Below are 16,161 nucleotides of genomic sequence, written 5' to 3'. Positions count from 1 at the left end.
AATTTTATCTTTTCTGGAGAAGACAGTAAGTTATTTTCTTTGTGATTGGAAAGGCAGAATTATTCCAAAATGAGGATTCTTCCAGTCATTGAATATGTCTCTTCCCATTAATTATGTATTCTGGAACTAGGAACATAACTACGGGATGGGGCCATGGACCCAATGGACCCACTAGACCCACTATGAAATGGACCTGAGCTAAAACTCCATCACTCACCATGAGCCCCTAATCTACTGATGTTCTGGATCTGCAGGAATTAGTGTCACTTCCAAGTCAATTTCCAGTAAGCCCCCAAAACTGATTACATCACTTTCCCCAATGCATAGTCACCTTGGTAAATAGCTGTTTGTCTCTTTGGGAAAAGCTAGGGGAGAGAGTAAGATATACATTTTGACAGCGTAGCTTCGTCTTTCCTCAAGGGAATCTGACCTTTCATTTAAATGTTTCTGGATCTGTAACTGGCTCCAGTCTGGGAATTGATTATGGGGCCATGACACTATTTTCTTGAGTCAAATTATACTTCTGTTCACTTGACCTAGATCTGACCTACTTATACTGATCAAGTAGGAATTAATGCTCATGTAGTTTTTTTCCTAGGGACACCATGATCAAGTAGACAACACCATGGGTCTCTTGAGTCAAATTATTTTGATTACCGCTCTGACTTTACTGTCTCTTATGGTAACTATGCCTGTCTTGTCTTTGGCAATTAAGTGCTGACACTAGGCCCATGCCACCTGGGGATCTCATTTTTCCTCTTGACATAGGAATGCTAGTTCAGTGGTAGCTATTCCCACTGTGATTTCTGAACTGCAGCAAAGAGTGACCGCAGAGTCATTAGCCCTGACCTTACTATTCTCAGGCTCTTTCCCTTCCCCAGTTGCCAGATAGTCAATCCATTTAATACTCTTGGGATATGGTCTACAGAACTCTAACCAGAATCCTTTTTTATAAATTTTTGAGAATCACTGCTTAGATTCTAATCTTGAGACTTGAAAGATAAAAGAATGTTATTATAATATTTTAACCTTTTGCAAATCATAATCTCTTTGGCTCTCTGTGTTTCCTCAAATGACTGGATGATAAGGGATGATTTAAATCAATATTCCAAATTTATGCTCATTTAATTTTGGCATAGCATCTTTCTCGAAAATGTATATACAATTCTCCACCAAAACATGAAGATTGGCAAAGATCATTGGCCTATAAAGAGAACAGTATCCATTCTTTTTCTCATTGTGTTTCTTACTGAAAATTTATTGGAACCTAGTTATAACTACATATGCAAATATATTATCAATGTTGTCAGAATATTTCTATTTTATAGATACTAAACAATTAGATTAATATAACTCTGAAATATGAGGTACAATTTTGTGCATTAACCTGATGTATCTTATTTATTTTCCATTTTCTAATTATGAATGAATGCTTCTTTCAAAAATGTTGAAAACATGAGGTTATTTATAAAATAAAACAATAATTATCAAAAAGTTTCACTATGCAGTGGTAATACTTTTAAAATTCTGCTCTTCTCTATTATATACACAGATCGTGTATTGTGGGTGTTTTTAAAATTAATTTGGTATTGAAAACTGTATGTATAGATTTATATATTGTTACTTTAAAGTTCACATTTTGTGATGAATAGAATAACTTCTTAAAATACTGTATGTTTAAACTACATTCCTAAAATGTGCCATCTTTTACTTAAGGCTTCTTTTTTGTTGGACACTTATGCTGAGTTATTTCACTGTTAGAATAGTTCTACAATGACCTCTTCATTTAGGTAGATTCCTTGAAGAGAAAATACATAGTCAAAAGAATGAAACTTTAAACTTCTTAAGCCATATTGCTACATTACCCCCTCAAAAATATATACCTATTTGTATTAACACATGCATTATATAAGATTTAACATTTCTCCACATACACACCAACATTATTTATTATCTTTTATTAAACAAGTTAACACATTATTTTTTAGCATATAAAGATATTTATATCTTTAACCTTAGTGCATTAGAATGTTTTGTGTGCAATATTCTGTTGTTAGATTTCTTATTTTGAAATATGATATATGAACAGACCATGAGGTCAACAGTAGTTTTCATTATATTCTCTTGCATTGCTTTTATTTTTAGAAAGGCCTTTTACATTCTGTATGTAAGTTAACATTCACTATGTTTTGATCATTTCCTCTATAGGCTTATTTTTTTATTTAATTCTTTAATCTACCTAAAATATCCTTTAGTATATAATATGAAATATAGACCTAACTTTTTTTTCCTCACTAAAGAATTAGGATTTTGTCAGTGTGTTTTACCTAATATTAATGTAAAATTTTCATATATCCATGTCATTTTTGTGGTTTCTATGTCTTTACCATGGATTCACTCTCTATTCTTGTATCAGAAGCATATTTTTATGCTAATATGGTTTTATGATATATTTTAACTTTTATAAAGGAGTCTTCTACTAAATTCCACATATATTTTAAAAAACTGTCTCGGTTATGTTTTGCTATTTTTATTTGAAATAAAATGTTGCATGTCTCTCTTCCTCCCTCCCTCTCTCTAACCTTTTTCTTCCTGAACACATACACACACACACACACACACACACACACACACACACACACACATACACGTGACTGGGATTATGTGGATCTGTAAACCAATTTGGAAATAATTGATAGCTCTACTGTTGTCAAAGGGAAATGTTATGGATGACATAAAAATGGCATAGAGCTCAATTTGTGTTACCTTTTTTTTGTGTCCCCAATAAAGATGAGTTGAGTTGCTTTATTTTAAAATTCTCAAGCATGTATAAGATCATAAGTCCATAGATGCATATAAAATTATTATCAACATTTTGACCGAATCCATTAATTTTAGGAGACTAAGTTAATTTTTTTTTGAAATTTCTAGTTCAAAAATAATTTTGTAAAATACAAAATGTGTTAACTTTCTGATAGTTAACATTTCTTAGTTTTCTATTTGTATTGACTAAGTCTAGACTATCAAACAATTACAGTGATTTTAAGCAATATTTTTGTTCCTAATTTTAATGGGACTGCCTTTTGTGTTTTTGCCCATTTTATCATTCTATTTACTCTCACTTATCTATTACACAAAAATGTATTGTTTACCTACATTAATACATATTAATGCTAGGCTCAGTGCTTGTGCTTGTGTTTACAATAGCAGATACAATACTTTGTTTTAGGTAAAAGTTATTGATCACATTTATCATTATACCTGTAGTCTCATTTATAAAATACTCATTTATCAGGATGGACATTAAGTTTCACTAAATGACTTTTGGAATTGTGTTTTTTTTCTTTTTGTGAGATGTATCTTTCCCTCCCAGCTTTCAGTTATTGGCTTTATGAATTACATATTTTATCTCCTATTTTTAATGTGATTTGCATTTCTGGTTTATGGCATTTCTTTCATAATATCCTTTTTTAAGTCAGTTCTCATTGAGTTTAGTTTTATTTTGCTTGCGATCTTAAAATTTCTCTTAAAAAGGGAGGATGGTCAATATTAGTCTCTATCAGTTGAATTATATTTAGTATATCTCTTTTTCTAGCTCTGAGATGGTTAAAATAATATAGACATTATCTTTTCCTTGAAATTTCTAGTTTTCCACTGAAAATGCCCTTTGTATTGTCCCTGTGGGGATATAATACTAAGAAAACATAGATTTGTTTCAGATGCAGATTTGTTTGCTTTTTTGTTGTCCTTGAATCAGAATGTTGAATTATAGTTTCCTAGAAAAATACCAATATTATTGAAAATGTAACATATATAATGATTTTTATTTTATGTAATAATTACTTATTCTTAAGCATCTTCTCTAGTTATATATTTGTTCTTTCTGTTTCTATGGACCACTGTACTAGAAACTGTAAATGAGACAGATGAGTTTCTTTGATCCATACTCCTAAAATCCAGAATAAAACCCTTAGATCATTAGATATTAGACACATTTTGTCCTTAAGAATGTAAATTCCTCAGAGACATAAAATTTCTTTAGAATATTTTTTTTTAATATTTTAGTTCTCTGTATTTTGTTCATAATTGCTAAGGATTTTCAGGTTTACTGATATTTTAAAAAGAATTGGAAGAGAATCACCTTCAAATTATATCAGTGTTCTTTTCCCCAAGGTATTAACATCACCTCTGTCTAAATGAATCCCTCCACCAATATGCTCGGATGTTCTAAGTAGTTTTACCTTACTGTTCTTATCTTACCTTTTACTTTCTTATAAAGCCAAATTATTTCTTTACTCCGATCAGGGTCAGCAAAATATTTCTGTAAAGGACCAGACAGTAAATATTTTAGACTTTGTGGGCCATATGCTTTCTGTCACAGCTACTTAACTCTGCCATCAGAGCATGAAAGCAACCATAGAAAATATGTAAAGGAAGGTCACATCTGTGTTTCAATAAAACATTATTTACAAAAACAGGCAACATGCTGCCTCATATTTTATAGTTCGCTGACTTCTAATCTAGATTATTGTCATAGGCTTTTAGAGACACTGGAGTCTTACTCCTCAAAATAAACTGCATAGAATTGTCTCCTAACCTGATGTCTTCCTCTATTATTGCCCTTTTTTGTTCTCCCCTTCATGGAAAATCTTTCTAAAAGATTCTACCCAAGTCTACCTTTCCTCATCAGTCATTTAGTTCTTCAACCCACTACAGTCTGTCATCAGAGCCGAAAGCCATCAAAACAGCTCTTGCTAAGTTTGCCACTGACTTCATTAACACTAAATTTGATGGCTTTTTTATTCTTTGCTTTACCTTGGTATCTTAATATTCAACATGTGGTCTTTTCTTTCTTCTTCAAATGTTCTCCTCGACATTTATATAGGGGACATTCCCTTTCCATTTTATCATATTCCTTTTTCATATCCTTTGTAAACTGAATGTTATGTTTTTCTTATGGCTTCATCCTTGCACTTTCTCTACACCCCTACATTCATTCATTCTCTCCCTCTCCCTCCTTCGCTCTCTTTTTCTCTTTCTGAATGAGACATATACAGTATACTTTACCATTTTTTTTACTACTGATAAAGTTATTCCTGAATTGCTTGACCTCTTCTCTGAGTTCCCCACATGTATAACAGTTTTCTACTTGGCATCTGAATTCAAAGATCTGATACAGTAACCCATTTCCAAACTAAACTGTGGTCTTTTCTTCCAAGCCTGTTTTTTCTTTCAGTGGTCCTTGTCTTGTGAATGAAACTATCCATTCCTGCAAGTCAGAATCAAAGGAATTATACCTGACCCTATCCTCATCCTTACATTCCATAAAAAATCCATCATGAAGTCCTGTTGATTTTACCTTTTAAGTATCTCATAAATCCGTCCATTCTGTCTTCACTAGAGCCACCTTTTGTCCTGTTTAGTCTCCCTAACTGATCTCTTGCTCCATTGGATTTATTCTCTACTTTGCACATAGGTGCATCTTTTGAAATGAAAGCTGATCACTTCATTCTCCTCCTTAATCTAAAGCAATTCAGTGGAGTCACGTTCTTAGAATAAAAATGAAAACACTTAACATGACCTTAAAAACACTGACTAACCTGGCCCTGCCTTTACAGATTCTTCTCACATCATACTTCCCTTGCTCTCAAATCTCCATCCCAGGAGGCTTCCACACTCTCTACACCGGCCTCCTTTCCTTTCCCTCTTATTTGTAGTGCTCTCTCCTTCTCTCCTTTGACAACATCATTGTATAAACCCAGCCCTAGGTACTACTCACTCCAATTAGTTAATTTCCATTCATCAACTCCTCAAGAAGCCATTGCTGAAATCCTTGTATTGTCAAACCACAGTATTTTATTCTTGCTCACCATCACTTTTTTTTAAATTATGACTTGATTAATACTTTCTAATTCTGTCTACTCAAGGGCAGATAATATATGACTATTTTTGTTTGACTTTATATCTCCTGCCTCAGTCCATGTCTTATATGTTTATTGAAAGAATATTTACTGGAAGGATAAATGATTGCATCCCAAATTTTGCATCTCTTATTTTCTAACTAACATTAAAATAGATTCTAACATTAAAAATAGATTCTTTTGTTTGAAAAGTTTCTTCCTAAGTTTTTGTCTGAAAAATTAGTAAGCTTGTTTCATTATTTGAAGTTTAAAACTATGGATTAACTTTAGAGTATAGATTTTGAAGTAGCCCATTTTTTAATATACATTTTCCTCACTGAGTTTTTTCATTAATATGCCATTTTATTATACTATTTGTGTTCAATATGACAAAACATAAGGGTAAAAATGAGAAAAAATACTTAATATAGCTTCTTTTTACAATTTTCCTAGCATATTTCTGTGTTTTTGTTACACAAAATTAATTTTGCAAATTGTTTATAATCTGTTTTTTTACTTTATTGTGAGCATGTTTATACATCAATAAATATTCATCTACAACATAGTTTTATTTAGTAGATTTTATTGTATATGACTTTACTGTACACAGGTTCCAGTTTTGTTTTAGTGGTTGCTTCGACATTTTGGGAATAAAACTTAAGATGGCCACTCTTGCACTATGTCTTTCTAAATATATTTAATGATTAAAAAATTATAATGATATTTTAAATTTTGGCAGTGATCTTTTCCAATTGAGATCAAAAAGTATTTTGTTGTTTTTTTAATGTTCATCACTTTACTAACGATATATATAATTTCTTACATTTGTTTGGCCTTTGTATATTTTACTTTCTGTATTTTATGTTCATGTTCTTTGCCAATTCATAATTTTATTGAATAATTTTAAATTAGTTGATTAATCCTTCCCCTTCTATAAACATCACAAATGGTTTTTTCAGAGCTTGTCATTTGTGTTTTAATTATTTTAGGTGGAATTTTTGACTGTGTAATTAGAAAATTAATTTCGTATATTTAAATTCTATATTTTATTTTATTGTTTCTGACTTTTTGTATGGTACAAAGGTTATCTCCATAAAATATTAAATAAATAATCATTTTTATTTTCCTCTAATAGTTTCATGGTTTTATTTTTTGCATGCAAATCATTAATTCAACTAACTTTTGTTATCAAAAATGTTACCCAGTTTCACAAACTCATTTGTCATTTACACACAGCTATGGAATGTTATATTTGTGAATTTACAAAGCACTGAATTCTTGTAAATACATATATTGTTTTATGCATATATATTTATGTGTTATGTGCATGGATTATGTATTCACATAACGTTTCCATATATATACAAATATATATGAATACACATGCTCTTCTATTAAACTTTTTATTTTCCTAATCCTTTTTTCATACTGCTTAATTAATATAATAGATTAAATTATGTTTCATTATTCATATTTTAAAAATGTTTTTGACTATCATTTTCACCCACTTTCTCTATTTAATTATAAAAGTCACTATATATTTACATATATAAAAGTGGTTCTTTCCCACTGTCTTGTTTTCTTTAGCCTCTTATCCTCTCCAGAACTGTATTCTAGAAATAAATCATTGTTAACACTTCCTTCTGTATTATTCTGGATATTTTCTGTGCATATATAAATGAATACATTTTTCTTCTCAAATAATACTATACTAGCTGTACTGATCTAAGTTCTGTTTGTATATTTTTGGATTTATTTATTTTATGTAATATATCTTGGACATTTCCCCATGACAGCAAATAAAAATCTACCTCTTTGTTTTTAATTTATTAAAATGATTCTCTAGTGGTAGACAAGTGAGATGTTTGAGGTTATGGAGATGAACTTTAGAATTATTATGTCAGTATTCTAATAAAATTTCTTTGATACATTTATTGGAATTGTGTTATTTTTAACGAATAATATGGAGTGAGTTAATATCTTTTAAATTATAAATCTTTAACCTTGGGGTATGATAAAACTAATTTCTATTTGTGAGTTAAGTGTACCATAAAATACTAAAATATTCTGCATAAAGGAGAACGTTTATTTCTCTCTATATAGTAATTGTTTTATTTTTGTTCCTAATATGAATATAATGAATTTTTATATTTCAATATTTTCTTCTATTTTTTGCTCTGACCCATCTAATGCAGACTTGTGTATATATATGGGTGGGGGTATATTTTTAATGTGCCTATTGTAATCAGAAACAATAATATTCCAAATATTAATTCCATTTATGTTTGAGTATATTTTCTTTGGTTTAATAAATAGGACATTTTATCTATTATCTCTCAACCTTGCCAGTTGTTAAGCTTCACCTTCTTTATTTTATTAGTCAAAGTTTTGAAATAATGTTGACTAATTAGGAAGCTCTAAGGGTGCTCAGCAACGTTCTCTTCTCTCACCTCCACAATAGTTTTGAGGAGGAAAGCGTTACTGGTGATGACTGGAGCCCATGTCGAGGAATGTTCAATGTGATTGATAAGTATTTATAGTTGACAATAGGCTCTTGTGGGGGAAGAGAATGCAATAATATAACCTGCCAGCAGTTCTCCAATGCGTGGAAAGTAGACTTAGAAAAGGTGCTCTTGTATCATTTTCTTTTTTAGTATTTTTTTATGAGGTTTCCTCTAGGTCTTATTATTTTTTGGTTAGAGAGAACAAGGAAGCCAAAATAAGCACCGAGTTTGGGGCAAAAAGGAAGGTGGTCTGTTAAAATTATTCTATGGGTTATATTTAATGAAGCCTAGGCAGACTCATATGCCTTCAGGAGCAAGAGAGACAACTAACCTAGGTAGTATATGAAGCAGCATGTCTAAATAAACAAGCATTAAGAATTAATGGGACTATGGAAACCTACAGTTTGCAGAGTATCTATGGAGGCATTCAGAGTTTTAACACTTCTAGACAGATAGAGTAGATTTGATCCAAAGTTCTCTTTTGGTTATCTAGTTAGAGTGATTGATTCTGAGCTTTAAAGGGCTGAAAGCAGTCTTTGTGATTTACCAGTCTACCAAAGCTAGGATTAAGAGTTAGAACTATGGTGGAATTAGGCAACTGATGAAGCTTTTTTTGAATTCTTTTTTTTCTCATCATGCCTTTATCTCTTTGCATCCCAGAAATACAATTAACATCTAGCATAACTGGGCAGGCTCAGGTAAGTGTGTAGAGAACTAGAACCAGGAAAATTTCCTTCAGTGTCTTATAAATTCTAAGGCAACTCTACTTCCCATGGACACATTTCCATACAAAAATTGAAGCTCCTAATGTAGGAAGTGATCTAGTACAGGGTTTCGCAATCTCAGTACTGTTGACATTTGAGGCCAGATAATTGGTGGGGGCAGGCGATGGGGTATAATCTGAGCTTTGTAGGAAATACGACTGGCTTGTATCCATTAGATGCCAGCAGCAACTCCCCTCTTCCAGTTGTGACAACTGACAATGTCTCCGGATATTGCCAAATAACTCTCTGGGGGAGTGGGCAAAATCAGCCATGACTGAGAACCATAATGTAATACAAAGAATTTGCTCTTGAAGAGATAAGGGATACATTTCGTAGCCTAGGAAAGTTCACTAGTGATCTTAAAACTTAAAGAGTTTGATGTCCTATGTAGGGAGTAAGGGGGGTAATCTATGCAGAGAATGGTAGTAAACTCAGGCTCACTTCAAAATTGAGGGTATTTCTGTGTATGGGGTTTTAATAACGTGGTGTCAGGATTTTGCTGATGATAAGAATGGCACGCCTTGCTTTATTGTGACTCTTAGCCAAGGTTAAAGAACTGACAAATTTCTATAGATAAAAATATTCTAGGAAAGAAAAAGAAGGAGAGGGAGGGAGGGAGGAAGGAAGGAAGGAAGGAAGGAAGGAAGGAAGGAAGGAAGGAAAAAAGAAAGATAGAAATGGCTTTGTTACCACCATAGTAGTACTACAGGCATAGAGAATTTTGCATGAGGAGAGACGATGGTGGGAGAATTTAGTACATGGTAGGAAAAATACATCTTCCCACAAGTTTTTTGAGTAATTGGGTTTGGGAAACACAAATAGCACCTGTCAGGCCTAAAAATGATGTTTGTCATCAGTGAATTTAAGACTATGATTATGTTTGTCTATGTACGGGAAGGAGAAAAACCCTGATAAGTTTCATACACTCATTTCAATGTGGAAGACCTGCAAAGCAAGAATCAAGGGGAAACTGAAAAGCAAATAAAAGGTTTTCAATACACCAAATGAAAATGTATAGGAAGAAACTAGCCTCAGGAAGAACTTGGGGACTGACAGAGACATTTCTGTAATTTTCTGCAATCTCTAAGAAGATGGTTTCTCAGATGACTTGCTCTATTGGAGGAAGCAATTTTCACGGATGGTAGAATTTTCTCCTATTATATGGGAGAGATATGGTTAAACTCTTGATGAAAGATTTCTCCCAATTGAGTTTTAGGCTCACAAGTAATGGAATCTGAACAAATGCCATAGACTGACTGGTACCATGGAAAGGCTGAAATTAAAATGATTTTTTTTCCTTTAGGAACACTTTGGTGTCAAAAAGATTTGAGCCAAAATGTTAGCCCTGTCATGTTTGGCTCTGGAATTATGGGCAGATTAGTTAGCCTATGTCAACCTGTTTTCTTACCTATAAAATAATGTTACTATGTCTATCTTATAGTGTTTTAATACAACCATCATATAGTAAAAGACATAACATAGGCTCTGGCACACATTGAGTGCTTAACGAATGCTAGCTATTGCTGTGATATTGTTATTATGCTTGTAATATCCTACCTCTTTACCCAGCTATCACTAATCTTCAGTGTCGTCTGTTAAATTACCAGCGATTTAAGCATAAAACGGAACATGTATTATTTTGGAATACACCACTATATAAGATATGATTATAATTATATAATTATTCTTTATGTACATATTTAAAGTCCCATATAAATCAGTCTATATCTATCTATCTATCTATCTATCTATCTATCATCTATCTATCATTTGTGTAAGTGTGTGTGTGTGTGTGTGTGAATGTGTGAATGTGGTTGTAGAGCTGGACTTAAATATTTGTCTTCTTGACTTCTTGAAGCTATTTGAAAAGTGTGACATAGGGAGATAGGGAAGAAGACTCTGGGAAAAAAAATACAAAACTGCAGCCAGTATTTACAGGGAATAAATGCCTATATTAGAAAAGGAGAAAGGTTTAAGATCAGTGACTTCAACTTCTACTTAAAAAAATAGAAAAAAGAAGAGCAAGTCAACCAGAGTAAGCAGAAGAACGTAATTATTATAGATGTCAAAAGCAATAAAAAAACAGAAAAATAATGAAATTAATGAAACTAAAGGTTATTCTCTGAGAAAAGCAATGCAATTGATTAAACTGTAGTCAGACTGACCTACATAAATAAAGTGCAAACACACACACCATACCAGTATCAAAAATGAGAGTGGTGAAATTTCTCCAGATTCTAAAGATATTAAAAGCATATTAAAGGAATATTAAAAACATCTTTTTGATAACTTAGACATAACTTAAAAATTCCTTGAGAGACACAAAGCTACCTGTTTACTCAAGAGATAGAGATATCTCTATCAAGAGATAGAGAACCTGAATATCCCTGAGTCTATTAAATAAATTAAATATGTACTTAAAATCCTTCCCACAAGTGAAATGCCAGGTATAGGTGGTATCACTATAAACCCTATCATACATTGAAGAAAGAAATAATACAAATTCTACACAAGTTGAAGAAGATTAAAGAGAAAATTAGAGAGGAAGAAACACTTCCCAACTCATTCAGTTAGGCCATCACTACACTAACACCAAAAGCAGACAAATTACATTATAAGAAGAAAAGTATAGGCAAACACACCAAATAAAAATATGTGCAAAAATTCTATAAACATTTTAGTAAATCATACCCCAAAAATACATAATCATGACCAAGTGAGGTTTATTTCAGGAACGTGTGGTTGATACAAACATCTGTGTATCAATCAATATAATTTATTTTATGATATAATTAACATATAATTGTCTCACTACATGCAGATAAAGCATGTGAGTATATTCAATATACATTTCTAGTAAGAAAAAAAATCAGCAAAACAGGAGTAAAAGGGAACTTCTCCAACCTGATAAAGGACATCTATGAAAAATCAACTAGTAACAATCACACATGATAGTGACAAATCAATGTTTTTTTCCTAAGATCAGGAACAAGACAAACGTGTGTGTTCTCATCATCTATTCAAAATAATGTGAAAGTTCTAGCCAGTGTAGTAAGGCAAGAATAAGAAATAAAAGGCATCCAGATCGGAAATAAGTTTAAAAACTACTTTTATTTGTAGATGACACGATTATCTATAAAGATAATCTAATGACATCTATAAAAACAATAACAACAAAATGTTCCCAAAATAAGTGAGTTTATCAAGGTTACAGTGTACATTATTACACAAAAAATCAATTGTATTACTGTATTAACAATAAAAATATTAAATAAAAACCAGTGCTATTTATGATAACATCAAAAACATAAGTTGCTTAGGAATAAACCTGACATGAATGCTCAAAACCTGAAGCTACAAAATATTGCTGAGAGAAATTAAAGAAAGCATAACTAATAGGTAAGACACCTTGATTATGAATTGGAAGACTTAGTATTGTTATGATGTCAGTTCTTCTTAGATTAATCTATGGATTTAACACTATCCCAAACAGAATCACACCAGGCTTTTATTTATTTATTTATTTATTTTGTGGAAAATGACACATTGACATTGAAATACTAAAATTGGTACTGAAATGCAAAGGACTTAATATAACTCAAAACAAATGTGTAAAGCAAGAAGTAAAAATTTAGAAAGCAAACTGCCTTATTTCAAGACTTATAAAGTTTTGGTATACAGTACAGTGTGGAATTAAACAGGAAGATAGACAAATAGATCAATGAAACAGAATAGAGAATCCAGTAATAAACCCATACATATATGAACAATTGATCTTTAACAAAGGTGCAAAAGCAGTTCAAGGGAGGATACGTAGTCTTTTCAACAATTAATGCTTGATATCCAAATGCAATAATAAAATAAATAAATAAATAAATAAAATAACACTTCACACCTGATACCAGTTTAATTCTATGGATCATAGACCTAAAATGTGAAACTTAAAACTATAAAACTTCTAGAATAAAATATAGGAGAAAATATTTTCTTATATAACAAAAGCATGATCTATAAAAGAACAAAGTGATAAATTAGACTTAATCATAATTAAAACTTCTCTTGGAAAGGCACTTTTAAGGGAATAAAAATACAAACCACAGGTGGAGAGAACAGCTAAAATGGAAATGACAGATCATTCCAATAATTATACTTCAATAAAAACATCTAAAAAAATCCAAACAAATGAGGTTGTTAAATGCATTTCTGTCTGTGAATTTTTAGAATTTACTTTCCTCTTTTAGATTCTCTATAGGCAAGTTTAGACTCTCTCTTAGGCAAAATTTGGCAAGTCTTCTGTTGTCCATCATTATTAACAAGAACAGCAGTTGTTCTTAGTCACAAATGGCTTTTCTTTACCATGTTAAAGAAATACTTGACCTCCTCCAGTTCATGACTGGTTTATAAGAAATGCATATTAAAGTTTATCATATAGGTTGCTGTATCTATGGAGAGGATTTCTATTAACTCATTAATCATGTGGACTTATTTTATAAGGTTTTGTAATTTTCAACCATCATTGCTTTACTACTAGAAACTATTTTATCATGGAATATCATGGTAATATATAGCTGAAGTAAATTGGCTATAAAATATTAAGTATTTTGTATCTGTATGTGTAAAGAAAATTAATTAGTACTTTTTTCTCTTTGTCATTTTTATTATCAGAATTAAACCAGTTTTGTTAAATGAATTGTGAAGCTTTCCATAATTTCTGCATTCTGAAGTTGTTTAAAATACATAAAAATGGATACTTCATTTATGGCATTTCTAAAACTCTTGGGGTCCTGCATCTTTTTGGAAAGATGTATTTCTTAGCTTATTTTTATATAACTTCATGGTAGAGGATTTATTATATTATCCTCATGAAACAGTTTTGAAAATTTCTGCCTTTTAGAAATTAATTTTTAAGAGATTCTCAACTTTGCTGAGTGATATAAATAGAAATTTGAAATTTTAAAGTGAAGGGCAGTCTTTATTTACAGTTCTATTAATCATTTACTTTGTGTTTTACTCTCTTCTTAAATACTGATGTCTAGTGTACTTATTCCTTCCTTTTTCTTGATTTTGTTTTTAAAATTTTGCATATATTTATTGTTGTTAAAATGGCTTTAAGAATTATTTATTGAATATACCAATTTGTTTCCTGATTTCTTACTCCTTCATTTTTTCCTGTTTCATCTTTATTCATTTATATCTTCTCTTAAATGTATATTCTTATGCCATTTATATTACTAAGTGTGAAGTTTAGTTTTTAACATTTTTTTCTTGTTTCATAATAAAAGAAGTTAAGTCTGTGGCATTTCTTCAGAGTGTAGCTTGGTTACATTCCTTGAGTTCTGTTGGGTGCTCTTCTGATGGTCAGTAATTTCCAAATAGATTTTATTTGCTGTTTTATTTCCTGTTTTACCCTTGGATTTATTAGGGAGAATGCTTGTTTTGTTTTGTTTTGTTTTTGTATTGTTGATTTGTAAGACTTCTAAAACAATTCTCATTTCTGATTTCATTATATTACTTACTTTTACCTTGTAAGACAAATTGGGATTTTCTTATGTTGACCAATGCACAAAAATCTTTAAGTGTTGTGGGCCTTGTGTATGAAAACATACTATTTCTTTCTAAGGTATAACTTTCAATATATTAACCCTCTTAAGGATTATTTGAGTTGTATAATTTCTTGCTTGCCTTCTGCTTATCGATCTCTCAAAAGCAAGAAATATGTATTAATTTCATGGTGTTTTCTATACCTCAGTCCTTAATTTCATAGTGGATTCTTACATCTTGCTCCCTTCCATTTTTAGTCTGAATAGGTTTCTGTATATGCATTGTTACTTACCATTTCACACATGAAGTGTTAGAAATTTTTATGTCGCTTGGGAATAGTAGCAATTAGAAATATATATTGATACTTTTTAGCAGAAAAATACTTTTCACATAAATTCTATAAAATCTTATATTAATGTTGTGATCCTGCATAGCGTGTTTGAGAACCATCAGTGAAAGGTGGCTGCCCAGTTTTCTTGGTGGTGCAGTTCGTTGGTCTTTGAAACAATGGTGGAAAAGAGGAGGCATTAAATGTTTGCCTGACTGGTTTCAGGAACCACTATTTTATGACACTATGCCTCTTTATTCCGTGTAAGACTGTCTCAGTCAGGATTTATTTGTCTAATGGTGTTGGAGGGTCATCTAATATCTGTGAAAATATTATCTCTCTTAGTTTTCAATCCTATTTAAAATTTTCATCCTTTTTTATTTGTATTTGATTTAATGATGAATTGGGAGAATATGTATCAGATTCTGCTAGCTATATGCCATTTTATATTTACAAAACTCCATGCATATGATTTTTATATCTATAAATATCATAGTTGGCTGTTATCAGTTCCCTTAAATTGGATAGGGCTGACATTCTCGATTTTAAAATAAATTGATAGAACAGATCTGCTATAATAGATATAACATCTTTTATAATATAATGTCTTTATCTTTAGATAGCAGTTGAATAATTCCAGTCACATTTTACAAAATATGAACACATCTAAAACTCAAGATAGACATCATGTTCCCCAGCAAGGGAATATTGTACACAATTATATTCCATATCACACTAAATCTTCTTTAAATATCATATAGAGAATACAAAGGAAGATAGAGAATGGGAAGAGTACAAAAAGGTCGTTAGAATTTAGAAATCTAGGAGTATAGGTTTTGTCATCTTAGCTCATCTAATTACAATTCTTATGTATTGTGAGAGGACAATATTTGTGTTTTAAATGCTAAATTATTTAGGCATGCTCCAAGGCTAACTATGATAATTATTCCACGGGCACTGAAGTCCATGTTTTTGAAATAAAACTCTTAAAGATGCATGTTGTTCTAAATATTGAATATGTTTCCTTTAGCAGGATTATTTAAAATAAAGTAATTTGATTTTGTTAACAAGCTATTCTTGGTTATTTGCTTTGTTGATTTGTGCAACTATAAATCAGAGTCTAT

Source organism: Ursus arctos, unplaced genomic scaffold (genome assembly GCF_023065955.2).
Source record: "Ursus arctos isolate Adak ecotype North America unplaced genomic scaffold, UrsArc2.0 scaffold_8, whole genome shotgun sequence".
Lineage (NCBI taxonomy): Eukaryota > Metazoa > Chordata > Mammalia > Carnivora > Ursidae > Ursus > Ursus arctos.
The sequence above is the reverse complement of the archived record's forward strand: the minus strand, read 5'-3'. Positions refer to the sequence as shown.